Raw genomic sequence first — 14,969 nt, 5'->3', positions numbered from 1 at the left:
TTCCCAGACCCCGCCGGCACCCACCGGGGAGCGCCTACGGAGGCTGCGGGCTGCCCGGCGCCCCCGGAGCGGCCGGCGTTCGTGCGCAGGGCAGGGCAGGGCAGGGCAGGGCAGGGCAGGGCAGGGCAGGGCAGGGCAGGGCAGGGCAGCCGGGCGGGGAAGGGCTCGTTTCCACCGGGGCTTTCCTCGGGCTGGGAGCTGCTGCTCTCTCCCGTCCCCGGGGCTGCGGGGGGAGCGGCTCCCTCGGCGCCGGGGCCCCGGGGCCGCGCTCCGCCCCGCTCCGGCGCTGTCCGGCTCCCGGTGCTGAAGCTGCCGTCCGCGCCCGCCGCCCGCAGGACCTCGTCCCTCCGCCCCGGGGCAGCGGAGCCGCCCACCACCCCCGGGGAGCGAGTGCTCCCCCCGGCGTGAGTCGGTGGGATTCGGGGGAGGAAACTTTGCCCCCCCCCAGCAGGCGAGGCAGAAAGGGAAGCGCTGCGGGAAATCGCAGCCCGCGGCCAGCGAAGGGAGCGGTAGTGGAAACAGGTTGTCGGGATCTCGTCGTGGGAGGAAGGGGCGGCTCTGATTACCAGCTAGCCAAATCTGGGCTCTGGGAAATGGAGACGGAGCTGCTGCTTTTCCACCCAGAGAAGCGCTGAAAGAAACGGACAGCGAATTACTGCAGGAGAGCTTTGCTCCGAAATCGCCGCCTCCCTAAGGAAGCTAATACGCTCCCCGAGCTCTCGAAGTTCTAGCAGTTGCTAGCTCAGCTTGGGGCTAACCACAGCAAGTTTCACCTGCACGAGTCCCAGTCTGCAGGGGTCAGGCAGGTGATTTTTTTTTCTTTTTGCTCCTCTGCCTGTGCCTGAGTACCGAATACCAAAAGTCTGCTTGAAAGCCTGGGAGAGCTGGAGAAAAGCCACGGTGGAGAGTTGTGGTGGTTTGGATATATTTGACACGCAGTGCCGCCGCCCCTGCTCGAGGCGTTCGTATGGCTTGAAGGTAAGAGATACGCGTCGGTGCTTTTCTTCAAGAAATACAAACGTTGTGAATATCCCGGTGAGGGAATAGAGAGAGCAGTAGCTGCTGTAATCGCCACTGCCTAGCAGTGTAAATAAAGACAGTAGAAAAAGAAAATATTTGTCATTAGAGCAATGATGCATTAAGCTGTTCTCTTCTGAAATAGAGTAGGTGAAAGCGAGTTCTCAAATTTAAAAACGCAAACCGTCTTCATTTTTTCTTCTGAAACACTAACCGCAAACCAATAAACAAGTGTTATTAAATGCTAAAGAGGCATTTAGAGTTGCTAAGAAGCTGGGATCAATTTATAGAAGTTCGATGCTTAACATTGCTCTCACACAGACACAATGGAAATAGAGTGACAGAGAAAACTGTAGGAGGAGGATGTGTAGATAGGATATAATGTAGGTACATTCCATCTCCCTAAAGAATGAGACTGTTCAAACAGTTTGAGGGAAAAACACTATTTTTTTCTCTTACGACACTCATCTTTTTTACATATGGCAAAACTTGCGTCCCTTAAAATTTCCTTCTCAGCACCAGTCTTGATGTTGAACAATCTTTGCCAGTGAAGGATGGGAGATCTGTCACCCTTCCCCTGGAAGGCAATCTTTCAGAAATACTCCTCTGAACGCTGCAAGTAGATTTTGTGCAAGGTTTACAGTGACCTCTGTGGCGTGAAGGAAGTCTGAATTGTTCCTGTTTGTATCTTAATATTTTTCCATCACCCTTCAGTTATATCTTTCGGCTGGCTTTTTGAAACCAGTGGAACAGGGATTTAGGGCAGGGAAGCGGGCTGGAGGGTTGCGTTGGGTCCTGTTGAGTGCTGAAGTATTTTTGTTCAAAGTTGTTGACTGTAGGTGGTTTCTACACATATAACACATCCTCTCACGTTAATTCTCAAGTCTCTCTCAGCCTGACTTTCCCACATGCAAAGCATGGAGCCACAGAGCTAACAGCATCTGGAGCATGAATCACTGTTCTTCAAGTAGAGTTCAAAGTCAAAAAGAAAAACAAGTTTTCTAAATAACCATCCACAAGATCATAATATAACCGGTCAAATAGGTTACACGTGCAATTCACTGCAAAATAGCATGGGTTATATCTCTTACATGTTCAGTGTTTCCTGTAATTGATCTTCTTTAACTACACAACGGTCTTAAGAACTCATAATCCCGTGCTTACTGTTTTTTCTTTCTTTCAAAGTAAAAATCCATGAATTGCTTGTAGCAATCTAGAAAAAAAAGTCAATTGACAATATTGCTAACTCCATCAAAGAAGCGTAAACAGCACTGCCTCTGTAGCTTCGGTTATTTTTTTTCCATTTAACTTTTTTCATACTACAGAAATTCTGTTACAGTAGAACCTTTACTCTTTACTTCCCATACTTCTGAAGAGAGTTTTTGTAAAAGCACTGGTTTATGTACCACGTGATTATCTTTTGCTTACACAGATAGCCGGTGTATGGCACGACAGGCCAATAAGATGGAGAGAGAAAGAAAGAGAAGGGCAGACTTCAAATCTCCTGACCGTTTGAAACGGTAACATCAGGAGGAATAACTATACGTCAGCAGAATTACAAAGATGTGAGCTTGGGGCCTGCTTTTTCCCTTAATATTTCTAATGATAGCGACAGAGCAGTTACCTGACACGAATTAAGTGAACTGCCTTACGTTCACCCACGTTGCCGTGTATCACAAAATGCCACCCAAATGCATTTCATGCAGTTACACGTACATAAATCCACTCTGTAAAATCTGCCACGCTGTTCCATTTGCATATAACTTCCATAGGCACGCGTGCATTGAGATTGCGTGTGCATAAAAAAGAGCTTCAACTTGGTACACTGTAGCATTTATGAAGCAAAAGCACACGCTTCAGACTTATAGAGAGAAGCATGTGAAGCCTCAAAAGCCAGGTGAGGCTGGGTTAATAGCATAGGTTATATTGTAGCTTACACGGATCGTAACCAGAACCAAACAGCTTCCTTTTTCCTTCACATTTTGCCTCTGTGTCACTTTCAGGCTCTGCGCGAAAAGCTAGGTCACAACTTAGATTAGACAAGCGGTCACACAGCGTCCATCATGCCTGTCCTGATACTCCTCCCACAACCCCATCCCAAATCACCATGAAGCCCACTGAAGCGAGTAGGTTACAACCACAGAAATCTGCAAAGCAAAGGTGATTTATACATGTGCGCTCCTCTCACAAGGGAATCACAGCTTGACATCCACTCACTCTGCATGCACTGCTTGCATGCAAGGCAGCAAGCACAAAGATTGCACTTTAATCTTTTCCAGCTTTGCTGAAGTATAAGACACCCGCCTGGGGAAAATACTCAGCTTTTCCTTTAATGGCACTTCATTGCTGGTTCAGTGTATTCTTCCTCATGCTCCCTCAGGCTGGCAGACTCGGGCTGTTACTGCCACGGCAGAGGCTCAAGGCGCCGGTCAGTTGATAACACAAGTTACAAACGTGCTGGTAAACGCAACTGGAACAGAACAGCAGCGTTCTGCAGCTAGGTCGAAAGGTCTGAGCAATGGCACAGACCGGTGAGGACCTGTGACCAGGATAAGCCCCCTCAAAGCGACAGAAAGGCCTAGCACATCGAGTACGATTTCCCGTGTGCTCTTCTACAATCTGTCCTTTGTGTTAAAGCAGCAAATCTCCACCCTCCCGCTCTCTGTTTACTTAAACTTTGGAATTCAAATTTGAGCTTATAACACTCACATTTTGGTGCATCTCAAAATGCCACAGAGAATTGCTCTTCCACGGTACAATTCACCCTTAGAAAGTATAATTACCTGGTATGCCTCTGTGTTCATCACTGGATAAAAAAAAAACCCTCACAAGGCGTTGTCTTATTTTAAAAACCCTTTCTGCTGAATGGGTTGTTTTAATCCTACCGGGCAGACGAAGGTCTGCACTATGTAACAGCCAAATTGCCCTGTGACTGCAAACCCCTTGAGGACCAGGTATGAACTGACTTACCCCTAGGCTTTCTCGTCCTTGGCACCCAAGGCATTATACGGAACTCTCTTCTGAAGCTGCCTCTGAAACTGCAGTGAGTATTTGGACATAAACAAAAATCAAGCTTCCTCCAAAAGAAAGCAGAATTTCATATTACTTGGAAAACTTTGGACACTGCTATTTCCACCATGTGAAAGAAGCCGCGGAACGAACTTCCAAGCCCTATGTTCTGTTTCTACAAAGCATTTGCTTGCTTGTCTTAACACCCTTGTGCTAGCCGCACCCTTTTTCTCACTAGCCATATTCTTTGACAAATATTACATACAAATTCTCTAAAACAACAAGAAACTTTGAAAGATGCTTATCTTCAAATGCACGAGTGTTTGTAGCTCTTCAGATATGAATCAGATCGATTTGGCTCGTGAACCTTACAATACGTTCCTAACATCTCTTTTTCAATTTCGCTCTCTGTGCATGAATTTCTTCTGAACACTCAGGGAAGCTGGAAACGAGCGTTTGCTTTCTCACATCCACATAGCTGGTATTTCAGTGCCAGGAGAAACAGGACAGGGAGCATGTTCACATGACGTGTAATTTAGCTGTAAAGCTTCTTGCCACAGGATGTCTGGATGCTAAGTGTTCCGAAATGTTGTTGACCTAGGTGCAAGGGGACACTAGGCAATTTCAATTCCAAGGGAAAGAAGTCCGCTGATCGTTAATAAACGCATAGAAACCACACCGGCTGGGTAAATATCCGAGATGCAAACAGTTGGATGATGGGAGAGCACGAGAAAAACATCATACACCCTTGCTCCGTCCTTACGCTCTTGCCTAGGCCATAGCTTTTGGATACCATTGGCGAAAAGACACGGGACGGGCTGAACTTTGCCTGACCTCTCAGGGTTATTCTTTTAAGGCTACAGGAGAAAATACAGTAGGCTAAATGTTAAAACATATTCGGGCTTGGAACACAGGGAGGAAAGATTTCGAAAGATTTGTTTGCGACGTAACTTCACTGCATGTTACAAATAATAAAAACTTTCAGTAAGCGCGTTTGCTTTGGCTAGCTCTTTAGGAGCACCGAGACTGATCGGTTTGTGCCAGGGTGCTGCTAACTAGATTCTTGGGAAAGGGGGAGGCAGTTGTTTAAGTCCTGTCAAATGCATCATTCCTTGTGCTGTTACAAAACCAACCTATATTCAATCTAAAATGATTGCTAATAAGCATTAACTCCTCTACCAATTGTTCCGCTTCAATCATGTTTTCTCTTGCTGTCCTTCACCCGGATATTTTTAGCATTATAATTTTTTTTACGATGTGACTGTGTGTTCGGTTGCTGCTTCTCTGTACGTCCCTCCCAATTATCTCGGTGGGTATTTTTCTCTCAGCCCCCTAGAACGGGTTTATTTCTGGTTTACTCTTCCCTGTTGCTTTCCATGTGGTTATGTGGGAGGCTGCACATTCTTTATCAAAGCAGAGAACCGTGATTAGTCCATTCAGAAAATGTAAATGCAGCCTTATGTGTTATGTGGCACTGGAGAAAAAGAGAGAGACTGTCAGGAGCAATAAAAGCAGTCAATAATAGAACACAGTGTTAAGCCCTGTAGGTAGGCCTGGATGATCACAATGACGTCCGCACTTCAAATTTCTAACGCAGCTAAATAAACATACCGAACCTGTGCACTGCTGTCTGGGGAAAGCTAGTCAGAGTGCAATCCAGTCCTGCTGAAGTAAGTGAAATCCGCTGCGACTGGGCACCCTCTGCAGTTAACGTTCATTTTGACTCGCCTCTCCCTTTCTGTAGGTGTTCCGTTATTTATCCCAAATTTCAGGCTCCGTAGCCTCAGCTGTTTCTGTCCGAGATGGCCCAGGAGCTGGAAACACACTTATTAGTTGATAAATACACGTATCTGATTTTGCTTACTGCCTCAGGTTGCCAACTGCTAACGCTGGCGATGTATCAGCAAAATCAACACTATTGAGAACGCGCTGCGCAATTTGCAGCTTTATGGTAAAATGAACTCTTCAGCGATGTCTCAGGTTTTTGAATCCTGCTCCCCTGAACGCTGCAGCTGAGACAGTATATCAGAAAAGTTAAAGTTATTACCTAAGGTATTACACCTTGCAAATTACTTGTCTAAACCGAGTCCTCGCCTCAAACGCTATTTAGATAGCTCGGGCAATTTGGAGTTCTAGCAAATTAAGATTCCGTCTGCAACAGGCACTCTTCTGACCTCCAGTTACCTCTGTATCTGCATACGTCGAGCTTTTGCACGTTTGTATGACAGTCCAGAAAAATGTGATTACCTACAGTGTTACTGAAGCCTGAAGTTAGATTTCTAACCTTTTTATCTGTTTTCTCTGGTGACCACTCCAGGCAAGAATACCTTTGCGTTACATCTCCATGCCTGGGAGTCTAGCGCTCTCCCACAACAGAGAGAACAGGGTGCCTCCAGCCAGCCTGCTTTCCTTTAGACATTTACACACAGATTTAGGAGTCAAATTTTAGTCACCCGTGCTCAAAAAGCTACAATTATAAAGATCTTATTAATTTAAAAAGCATTAAAAATAGAAACATCACTCCACCCCCCCCCCCGCCATATATATGATTAAACAGCAAGAATCACCCCGATCCCAGTACATGAATCATTTATCATCCCCCTGAAGTTATGGATGCTTTAAAAACGTCTTTGTGATTGCACAGGAACGCTTTAGCCCACCACGACTCTGAGTGAAGGGGCTAGGCACGTGTGAGTTCCTTATTTGCACTTTCTTAATGGCAAACCAACAGTAATAGTTAGGGGGTTTTCATTGTCTTACTAACTAGGCAATCAAAAAGTCAACATCAGAATCCCCATGCTAGTAAAGATTCCTACATGTCCGCATTATTGGTTTGTTTTCGTTTGTAAAGCACGCGTCTCAAGTCGGTGGTGATCCATGACTGGCGATTCTAGACCTCTGCTAGTGGAACACGAGGTTATTAAAGCATTACAGTTGTTATTATTATTTTACAGCTGCACACAAAGGTGCCAGTGAAGCTTTAGGTGTCCTCCGGTTTTCCCTCTCTAGAAAACTAGACTGAAAGAGCAGTCTTTTCCTCAAGCCTTGCAAATAGTTGTAAAGTAGACCTCAGTATTTCCAAGGACAGCACTGGGGCAACTGCTACAGACAGAGGTGGCAGGTGGAAGGGATCCCTGGGTGTGGATCTATTTCCAGACGGAAGACGAGGGCCGAGAGTAAACATCAAGCACATTTAGTGACATGCAGCTTGCAGCCACATCGCTGGCTGTTAGCCCGGCTATAGCTCAAAGTGTCTGCACGGCCCTTTGAAGAAGCTGAGCTGAAAACATCTATTAATAACTACAGGGCTTCCTTCTTATCTGTCAGTGAGTACTGGGCATTGGAGTTCTGCCTACAGAGAGTTCTGAGCACGGATCATACGAGAGCAGGCTAATACATTCAAATTGCAAGGCAGGCAGGCTCTCGGGGACAGCCCTGGGAGCTGGGTCAGGCTCTCAGGGACACAAGACCGGGTATTGAACTAGCAGCACATCGCTCGCTGGCTTAAGTAAATAACATCAGCTTTACACAACTGTGGATTGCTAAGGGTTGCATGGGTCAGTCACATAAAGTCTTCCCCAGACCTGTCCTGGCCCCTTGTGTTCTAAAAGAGCCTGTGGCGTGCGCAGTATAGTTTGTATTGCGAACAGTCAGAGGAATCGGTGAATACTTCCCAGGGTAAGGTGTCACACTGAGAATCACGACCACAGCGTCGTGAGAGCTCGGTTGGCACAGAGGTCTTTTCAGCAAGATCTGAGGAAATTGGGAGAATTTTACTATCCTTGTTGCAAAAGAAAGCGTGCATATAGAGCAAATTTGGTGGCAAGAGGCAGCACTCTCTTAAAACGTCCCAAATCGCAACATCGGTTCTGGAGGGCTGTAAGAACTAGGGCTAGCGGAAAACTTCATGGCCAAAACTATTTCCATTGAAAGCTGAACCGAATCAGTAGTTTGCAGCAAGTAACTGCTTTTCTCACAAGTTTTCTTCCTCCCCCCCCTCCCCCGCCCCGTACAAATTCAATAATTTCTTCACTAACACATTTTGCTTAGCTGCAAAAGTTCTGGGTTCAGAGCTTCTGACAGAGGCTAGCGTTCCTGGAAGAGAGATCATTTCTGCCACTGGCATTTTACCCTTCCCTTGTTCCACACCACCAGTAAAGGCCAAATATTCTTTCTAGAGCACAAGCACATGCATTTCCTTTGAAAGACGTTTTACTAATAAAAGGAGAAATCCATGCAATGACGAGGTGCGATTATTCCTTATGTAGGAGGATGTTTGTCTACGTATGATGTCTGTCCCTTTCCAGTTTCCTTTGTCGTCCTTTCCGAGTGTTACTTTTATTTATCTGTAGATTTTTTTCCCTCAGTGTGAAGGAAGAATCGATTAGGAAATTACAACAGTAACAGAAAATGACAAAAAGGGTCAATAATAAAGTTAAGATCCTTTGGGGCTACGTTTTGAATTCAGTTTACTGTTGAGTTTCTGATTCGGAAGGCCTCAGAATCATGCCCACAAAACCTTAGCATAAGAGACATTGTTTGTAGAGACAATAAACATACTTTAGAAAAAGAACGCGCAAAGGAAACGTTAAAGCGAAGCAATTACTAAGTTTGTGCAGAAGATACATTTCTATCAGCATTCAGTGTCCGCCCCAAAGATATTATTCTGAAGACATCCTTAACACGTCAGGTGTGGCAACGCCTTGACCACTAAGAATGCATCTGGTTTTGATGTGAGTGAAAAAATTCAAGTCGCAGACAACAGCAGCAACCCCTGATTTACAGCAGCAAATCACGTCACTTACAGACGGTAATTTTTCGTTTCCTGGAGCGAACCAGAGGCTCAAGAAGGGGACCCGTGTCTGTGGGATGAGCATATGAAAGAGGACAACTCGCCTCTGCGCTGCTACAATGCCCTTCTTTGAGGAAGAGAAAGGCCAGTGCCTGCTGGAGCTTTTCCTTGGACTTTTGTGCTTGTTTCGCCTTCAGCAAGTAGGGCACGGGTTTAGATCATGCACATTTTGCTTTTAGTCTTCTGCACCCCCTTATTTATGCTGCTGATGAATTAAACAGCCACTGAAGACAGCACTGGATTTAGTCCTGCCTTAGCTTTCACAGTAACTTGCACCTAGCTCTCCGTAATTAAAAACATTAGTGGCTCCTTGCAACGTTTCATCTGAAAGAGTATCTGCTCCCCGCCAAACAGGGTAGAAATATTCACGACTTTCTGGAGCTCTGTTAATGACTTTGTGGATTAAAGGAATATGGAAGTAATACGGAATTCATAACTGGAGCAGGTCCAGACTACTGGATTTATGAATTGGGTTCATTACGGACATTGCAGGCAACGGCCGCACTGAAAAGCCCCAGATGAAGCATTTGCTGTGTTAGGTGCTAGATGCGCACGCTGCGGGAAAGGGGTCCTGCCAGCCAGAGCTGGTACTTCTCTACAGCTTTCGCAGTTGCAGGATTTTTTTGACTATACCTGACAACTGAGCCCAGATAAACTCCACTGGAGAAGCTGCCAGTGCAAACAATATTCACCGCTTCCACTTGTAACCTCAGCCAGTAAATCCGGAGGCTTCTTGGGCTGCAGGCCAAGGGTGCTGGGGCCGATCAATTCTGCGAGCAAGCCAAGCCGCCGCTGGTGTTGCAAACCTCTTAGTGTTTGCAGAGGGAAGCTGGAGCCCTTCCCGGGGGGCCTGGCTTTTACTGCAATACAGACGACAAGAGCAACAATATTTCCTTGCTCGTCCTCTCTTGTTGCTCGTTTTGTGAATTTAGTTTACAAACTTCGCAGGGCGAAATGGCTGTGTTTTGTATACTAAAGCCTTCTGTATACTAATGCCTCACAGCAGGGTGAAAGTTTTGCTGACAGCGTGAAAGTCAACAGGTAAGTCTTAGGCGAGCAGCTGCTGAATGCGCGCAGCGATCCCAGGGCTAAGACAGAGCTGGAGAAACACAGGCAGAAGCCCTGGTAGTCGGCTGGCCTCCCCAAAGTGGCTCCGCTCCACTGAAACCCATGAAACACAAGCAGCGTTTCACTCATTCCTTGTCCTGAGTTTTGCAGCACCCCCCCAGAGCCCCTTCTGTGTTTAAAACCAGATGTAGTGTTCATGCAGCGACGGCCATGGCAGAATTTACCCAGGCTACTAGTCCAAACGTAACCAGCTAGTCTGTGCTGGCCTCTCACGGGAGGTAGCCAGTGTAGTAAGAAGTCCTGTAACCCGCTCCCACTTACAACAGCTCTCTCCTCTGACCAAGCAGACTTTTCTGCAATTTTGAAACTGAAATGACTCAAATCATTCAAAAAACTGATCATCTCTCGAGCACTGAAGCTCTGAATAACCTTTTCCCCTGGCTAGGGATTTGTCAGTGATGCTAGCAACAAGTCCTGTGGAGTACGGGGGGAAAGATATGCCTTTTCAAGGCTTCTGCCAGCTGTCAGATTAACAGGTCCTGCTCCCCCACTGAAGAATCAGCCCCAAACCATCAACAGAGCAAAGGATGCTCTAGCAACAGGCTGGAGACCTGCGAGACCAGTCTTAGGCTGTGATCCGCACGTCTGCTGGAGTTAGACTTCAGAATGCTAATGAGCTTGCCTGAGTTTTAATGAAGGCCTATGGTAGTAGTTCAGTTTAGTGCCTTCTGCCTAGCAAAAGCAGGCAGGACAGATAAAACCTTAAACGGCTTTTCTAACATCTTCGCTCAGGACAAAGCAAAATAGCCACGCATTCACCCAGAAAACAAGTTGTACCACAGAGGATGGAAGCAAAACACCTGCTTTCCTGGTGGTTGAATCACCCACGCGGACTCTCTGAGGTCTTTGGAGAGACACGACGAGATGGCCGTCTTCTCCTTCCCCCATCAAATTTCACAAAACGCGGGAGAACTTAACGTGCAGTGTAAGACCCCTCTGCTCTTAGGAAGCTTGTTTGACATCAGCCAAACGGTTCCAAAGGCCAGGCAGAGAAAAACATACGCCCCAAATGCACAACCAGCTCTTCCGCCCCCCCGCAGTGGAACCAGATGAGCACCTTTCTTTAGGAAACCAGGATAAAACCCACTGAAATCGCTCAATCGGTGAAGGGTTCAAAAACTAGCAACCAGAACCAGGCGGCCTATGTAGAACGCTGAGGAGCTTCAACAAGTAAAAGCAAGTAGGAACAAACACTCGATTTCTTTAGACAGGTTTGAAAATCCTGTCCTCCAACACCGGCAGGATGAAGGCCAGTTTCTCTTCCTCCCCTCTGGCTCCATGAGAAGCAGATCAGGGCACAGCTGTGGAGCAAGGTGGGCACGGGGTGCCGAGAGCGCAGATGCTGGCTTGCTACAGCAGGAGCACGAGGGAGTGCTTGACTCTCGCGATCTCAGCGAGGGATTTGATGGTGAGTCAGGCGGGGGCAACATCGGCATCGTATGGGGTTATCTGATCACATGTGACACTTCTTGTCACATTGCATCTTCCGTTAGCTCAGCCAAAAGGCTGGGGGGAAAAGATGCCTGGCTCCTTCTTAGGCTGCTTCCCTGCTGTATGTTCAAAGGGGAGCGGCTGTCCTCGGGTACCTCCGGGAAGAGAGGAGTGTGAGCGAGGAGTCACTGCACCGTCACCACAGGAGGACTTGCTGTGAATTCCCCCAGCCTCTGAAATGTGAATGGCACCAGGAAAAGGGTTCTGTTGGGGCTCCAACGGCAAGCGGATAACTCTCTGCAAGCTCACGCTCTGCAAAATTTACACTCTGCTTTTTTATATAATTGGTTCCCATGCATTCTCCAGCGCGTTTTATTTGAAATATTGCACGTGGCTCTTTCCCACGTGTCTGCTTGAGATCCAAATACATAAGCTACCTCTGCTACACAATCTGAGGGACAAATCCATTTGAAATCACGACAAAATTCCCATTGGGAAGAAAATCATGCCTAGGAGCAACCATTCTTCCAAGAACGTGAGCTTTCGTATCACAAGTAACAGGGAAAGAGACCTGCTGCGTCTGAATTTCTGCCTCCGTGAGTAATTGAACAAAGAGGGGACACGATGCAACAGCATTAGAATGGAAAGACAAGTTGGAGAGGAGATATATAGTGCATATATAAAAGTTAAGGAACCGTTTTGCGTATCTGGAAGATGTTCAAGAAGGTTAAATCGAGAAGTTCAGACAAACCCTTGTCATGGAATGGCCACGGAGCAGAGCAGGAGCCACCTGGCTCTCCAAGTCCTTTCCAGCGCTACGGCCACAACAACAGGCGCTGATTTACAGGAGCTGATGATCTACCCCGGTTCCTCTATGGCTGAATGCCCACTCTGTGGGAGGAGATGTAAAAGGATAGGCCCAGAACTAGAGACATGTCCTTCTACTTGCAGTTTGCTTGCAAAGATGACAGAGGTGGGATTTAAGCTGAACAGGGGAGCCGATTTGGGTCAGGGATTAAATGATTAAAGATCGTTAGGATTTGAAATTTGAGGAGCACTGGCTGATTTGTCTAGGACGAATACACAGAGCCTCCTGGCCTCCCCTCTGCTGATTGTAGCCTGTATTTGTACTCGTTCGCCATGAGGGACAGGACAGTAATTCGCCTAAGGTTATCTTGAAGTTTCAAATACAGGGAAGCGGCACTTAGAGCAAGGAGGAGTCACGCGAATGTCGTGCTGACTGACACATCTTCATCAAATCTTCTACAAAGGATCTATTAAAAAGGATTTCATGGCAAACGTTAGTCATATGTGATTCGGGGCACCCACAAAACCTAAGAAAAAGTGAGAGAAGGGCAGGCAAGGGGAACGGGAAAGGAAAAAAGAGCTCTCCTTTCCCCCGGAATTCACTTCTTTTGGCAAAAATTTTTGCAAACAAGCTTAGTGATAGGAGCGGCAATGAAAAGAGCAGATGCTAAATGAATGTTAGATGACATAAGTGGAAGGCAAATATTTGATCCCCTCAATCTGAATTATTATTATTTACTTTTAATAAAGCATGGCTGAAGGACTCAGAGCTGAAATATCCTTGTGCTAGGTGCTGCATAAACACAGCAAGCCTGACTGGAGGGAAGAAAACAAAAGATTTATACAACTAAGGAATTAACACAATCTGTTTCTGCATTCCAATAAAGTTATACGCTTCAAAAGCCAAGCACCAAAACGTACAGTGAACACCAAACAGGTAAAACCAAATAATTTTTAAAAATCCTGAAACATCTGCCATATTTTAACCAGTACTCGAAAGTAAATATTTTGCTCAAATTTCAGCCGCCGCTGTATGTAACTACTGGGGATGGGGAGTGAAGAGATTCAACCTTTTCAATTCCTCAAAAATAATACAATTAGCTCTACTGCTGATTAAGGGTTATTTGCAGACACTGGTGGATGATCTCAAACACATAACAAATTCTAAAAGAAGATAGATCATCAGTATCGCAAGGCTGGGAATTTATTAGATTAGTCAGAGGCTCAGAGCTAGTCAGATTTGGCATTAAGACACATATAAAAGAATTAAGAAAAAAATGGGCTTTTGTGCAGAACAGCACGTTAGGTCTATAGTAATGCAATACTTAATAAGAGCCAATGTCTTTCTAGTCAGAAGACCTGTCTGACGGCGGCCATCTCCACGTGAGAACGCAGGAGTGAGGTGATACGCAATACCTACGCTATTAATTCACAATCTTGTCTGCAGCTGTTACACATTTCATCAGATCCTGCGGTGCAAGATCCGATTGTTTCCACAATTTGTTTTCGAATGAGCCCAACATAAGACTTTGGAATGGGTCTTTGTTTATAAGAAATAAATTCTTCACCTTTAAACACGGAAAATCAAGATCTGTGTAATATTTCTGGTTGGGTGTCCAAAATCGAAAGCACATGCGGTCAGAAATTATTTTTAAAAAGCCTTATCTGCCCATCCGTTCCACCAAGCTGAGAACTGTTCAAGTGGGCTGCGTTTGGAGTAGCTCCAGCTTGCAAAATTCTTAATCTGCCAAATGCTCAAAAGATTAACGTTTGCCCCGTACCCACATATTCTTAAAGAGTAACAGGACTCAATGGCTCTACTCCAGCAGCCTGCCAGGCAGGAGTCAAAGCTCTCTTCTAGCGGGTAGAGGGAGTGATGGGGTTTTCTGGAGGGAGACCATTGCTGGAGGAAACTATTTTTACCTGCTTCCATTCTGGAAGGAAAACTCGTGATTTGCGATGTAAACTGCCCTTCTGTGTGCGAGATGGCTGTCCGTGCATTCGGCGAGTCTCCTTGGGGAGGGCTAGCAGTGAGACCGCATGCTCTAATGGCTGCCGCGGTGGTTTAAGAGCCCGTGCGAGAAGTCTTGGAAACCTGATCTGAAGGGGGAACGGCTCCGAATTTTCTAAAAATACTCGCAAAATATATTCCAAACTGGGGTTACCAAAATGTTTTGAGTTAGATCTGTTCAGAGAAAAGGGCACAATTTAACTACAATTTCAATGTAGACAGGTGGGGGTTTTTTTCTCCTTCTTCTCTCATTTTGGTGTGAGGTGTTTTAACAGGTTTGAAATCCTGATAGATCCTAAAAAGCTTATTTAGGAAAAAGGACAACCCAACCCACTACAACTTTTCCTTGCAAAAGTTATTAGTTTTGACTGTTTAACATATTGGACTGAGATGTTGTTAAAATCTGAAAATTCCAAGCCATTTCTGATAAAACCCCACAACAAGCTGCAGGTCTTGAATAAAGAGAAGGCCTTTTTAAAAACGGAATCTGCTTTTTACTAGCAGAAAGACACACTAAAGCAAGTGAAATGTGTGTTTCTCCACCTCTGGGAAAGATATCACCAAATTCTACCCTTCCATTAGGACTTGCAAAAAAACCTGGCAAGCCTTTAATTAAGGGTGAAATTTCCAAAGGATGTGAAAGCAGGAGGCAGTCAATTCCCAGTGAAATTCAGCTTTAGAACATCCTTCTCCAAACGGACCAGAGCAATGCGT

General features: G+C 45.9%; 1 protein-coding gene across 1 annotated transcript in view; it reads left to right on the top strand.

The window, feature by feature from the left end:
• The first annotated feature begins 518 nt into the window (after positions 1–518).
• The window catches only part of DRD2 (dopamine receptor D2), a 31,062-nt gene continuing 16,611 nt past the window's right edge, over positions 519–14,969 (top strand). Inside the window, exon 1 of the mRNA XM_009472258.2 lies at positions 519–978. The gene's annotated coding sequence lies outside the window, so the exon portion shown is untranslated. The remainder of the gene's footprint in view (positions 979–14,969) is intronic.

Source organism: Nipponia nippon, unplaced genomic scaffold (assembly GCF_047370975.1).
Source record: "Nipponia nippon isolate SJK-2023a ecotype South Korea unplaced genomic scaffold, ASM4737097v1 scaffold_28, whole genome shotgun sequence".
Classification (NCBI taxonomy): domain Eukaryota; kingdom Metazoa; phylum Chordata; class Aves; order Pelecaniformes; family Threskiornithidae; genus Nipponia; species Nipponia nippon.
The sequence above is the reverse complement of the archived record's forward strand: the minus strand, read 5'-3'. Positions and strand labels throughout refer to the sequence as shown.